Genomic DNA, 3,475 nt, shown 5'->3' with positions numbered 1-3,475 from the left:
GGGAGGGAACAGGGCGTTGTTTTTGTTGTTGTTGTTGTTTCTTTTTTTTGAAGGGGAAACTGGGAAAGGAGAATCATATGACATGTAAATAAAGAAAATATCTATTAAAAATAAATAATTAAAAAAAATCTTTTTTAAAAAATATTCTACTGGAACCAATGGCAGTGGGCATGCTTGGCCTTGAGGAAGGTCTTTTGAATGATGATGACTCAGTCATCCAGGAAGTCTTGAATTTCAGTCTGACACTTTTAACATCAGGAAGAATGGCACACTGGAGTATTTGAAAGATATGGTATAAAAGAAAGGGCCAGCTGGACTTTGAATAAACCTAACATTTCCAACTTTTCAGGCATATGATACTAAGTAAATGCTTTTAAGATTTTGCATTTGTCTTTAATGTACTGATGATATCATTGCTGTCCCTTATACAACAAATGGACCAGAAATAAATGTTTTATAAAATAAGCAAACAAAAAACAAAAAATCCCAGGGTAAAATGACACATTAGTCTCCATTAAAAATACCACTGCTTTTTAGTGTGCCTTGCTAGTGGCTGTCTAGAACTTTATTGATATAGTGTCCTCAGATTATCAGTTCTGAATTTAAGGAGTATAATTAATATCTTTAGAGTATAAGGGTTGATAGAAGAGAGATATTTCTTAATATTTTACATCTATTACAAAGGCTCTATTGTTTAAGTAGAAGTAAGAAATTACTTGAAAGTGTAAAATTAACTAGAAATCCAGTCACGTGTTTCCTAGCCTTTTCTTGATCAGTAAGATCATTTTATCTCCTGGAAAAGAGACAAGTTTTCTTCATATAAGTTATTGTTTGTTGGTACGAGCCTGCAACTTTTTATGTACTGTGCACTAAACAATCTTTACCATTCTAGTCTACAGATAAAAGACATTGCCTACAGTTTCCAAATGTTATTATGGAAGAAGAATATCAGGCAGGTATTTTAGGGCTAGTCAACTCAATTCTTGACTTTTCCTTACTTTTGCATTGTGGAGACTGAAAGAACTACTCAAATACATTTTAATTATTGTACACAGAATGTACAAGAATTACCTTTTCTCCTCAGGTCTTTGATGGCAAAAATTATTGGATTTGCTAATACCAAAAAGGATACTTTTTTAAAAAAAATCCCTTATTCTAAAATAAAGTATTAGATTTGAAAGAAAGAAATTTGAAATCCTCTGAGATTCAGTGGTGTTAAAGCACTGGTTAAAATAGAATAATCTAAACTCAAAGCACAAGAGTTCCCCAAGTTGCAAGTTATAGTCCAAAAGCTGATTCGAGGTCTGCTGTTTAGAAGTTGCAAAGGCATTTTGCCATGGAAATAAAGTTATAAATGACAGTTGAATGTCTAAGGTAGCTCACAAAAAGATTTCGTGTATGACACGTCTGAACATTTCAATTACAGGTTTGTAGCAGAATATAACAACATTAGTGACTAATTGGAGGTCGTCTTGATCAAAATCTCTCTTTTTAGAGTTATTGGCTTGTCATAGAAATGTTACTCTCTCTTCCTTATATCTTTTAAAGGTGTGTAAGTCAGATTCTATCACCTATCAGTGAGAATAGTTATATGAACTCTCATAGTCCTGGAGATTGTCTTGGGACTAAAACAAGGGCCAAAAAAATATAATTTTCTCTGGGAGAACAGTTAGTCTTGTTCCTTATACAGTGTTTTTTCCTTTTCTTCTCTTATTGGCTCATAGGCAAGTCTGTGGAGGCATCTTCTTGATTCATGATTGATGTGGAAGGCACACTGCAGGTTGTGCTATCCCTATAGAAGATGGGCAGCTGGGCACAGGTTATGTAAGAAAGCAGGCTGAACAAGCCTTAGAAGACAACCATTTCTAGACCCCATTGTCTCTGCTTCAGTTCCTGCCTCCAGGTTCCTGCTCTGCTTGTGTTTTGGCCCCCCACTGATGGACAGTGATCAGAACACATAAGCCAAATAAACCCTTTCCTCCCCAAGTTGCTTTTGGTCAGTGTTTCATCACAGCAAACACAAAAAAAGAAACAAAAACAAAAACAACAACAACAACAAAAAACCCCAAAACCCTGTAACATTTGGTGTAATGGAAATAAGCCATAACAGTTTTTATTTAGTTTTGTTTTAATGTGTTAGTTATCTTTGACAACTACAATGACCTGAAAGCCTTTTTAACTTTTAAAATAAATAGCTTTTTAACTTTTGTCCATTCATTTTCCTGGCCCTTTATAATGTTTAAAAATTCTTCATGTACCATTAAAATCATTCTGAACTTGGCCTCCATATATTTCTTCTGCATCTCCAGGCCTCCCATCATGGACTTTTGTCCTAGCTCCTTACTCTAGGACACCTGGTATTTTCCAACTTGAATGCCTTTATAGCTACCAGAACACTCTATTAGCATCATTCTATTTGATGCCTACTCTGCAACATTCCATAACATTCCACACTGTCTAAGAAATGTGAACTAGTGGGAAGAGGATGCTGGGTACTATAGAGTGTTGAGTCACAGCCTTGACACCATGTTAGCTACGTGTCTGGGGGCCCAAGTTGGAAGGCAGGTATGCTTACCAACATACAGGTTTCTGGGACCCTAAGTCGGACCTCTTCAGTTACCTTTCCCATATGAAGTGAAACTTATACAGCTTTGATCACAGTGTTATTTTGAAGATTACAGTTTAAAAACTCACATTTTCAAACTATGATGCTTGTCTTTGAGCATCCCATAGCAACTAGCCACATTGTCCTTTTGAACTCTATAGTAACTTTCATCTCAGCTGTTCATCTTGTTACATCTCAATTTTTTTTTTTCCCCTCATGGAGTCCTCAAGGGTTTTGAACCAACATGATTAAAAATCTATTTGTCAAAGTCTACATTAAGGCTTCAGAAATCAGAATCCAGGATAAATTATTTTAGACAGTCATGTCTAAGGAACTAGTCAAATAGATATTAAAACAAAACAAAACAAAACAAAAGCCAGGAAGAGCAAGTGGAGTTAGGTAGAGAAAGTGGCACTGGTCTGAAGGACCACAGAAGTCAAGGGGCGAAGTAGAGAATCCTAGCTGGCATCTTTTAAAGGAACTATGCTGTTGGTCATTACAACAGGAAGCAAGACCCATCTGTTGTTCTTCATCCCAAACACTCTTTAATTAGTAAAGCATCTGTTGGCACTGGTTTTCTAAAGAAGAGTCCTATGAAAAGTTTAGAACTGGGAAAATGGCCAAGTGGGCAAAGTGTTTGCTTTGTGTTGTGATTGTGGCATGTTATGTCAGCAACAGAGGCACATGCTCATGTCCTTCCACAATGTCAGAATTTATTAAATAAATGTATGTCATTGAATAAATGTATTTAATAAATTCATATGGTGAAAGTGTTTCAGTGGCAGCAAGTTATCATATAATCCCCATTACCTTGGATCTAGCTGAGGCAAATTCAGGTCTTTTATTCCTTTTTTTTTTTTTTTTTTTTTT

Source organism: Mastomys coucha, unplaced genomic scaffold (genome assembly GCF_008632895.1).
Source record: "Mastomys coucha isolate ucsf_1 unplaced genomic scaffold, UCSF_Mcou_1 pScaffold9, whole genome shotgun sequence".
In the NCBI taxonomy this organism is placed as follows: Eukaryota; Metazoa; Chordata; class Mammalia; order Rodentia; family Muridae; genus Mastomys; species Mastomys coucha.
The sequence above is the reverse complement of the archived record's forward strand: the minus strand, read 5'-3'. Positions refer to the sequence as shown.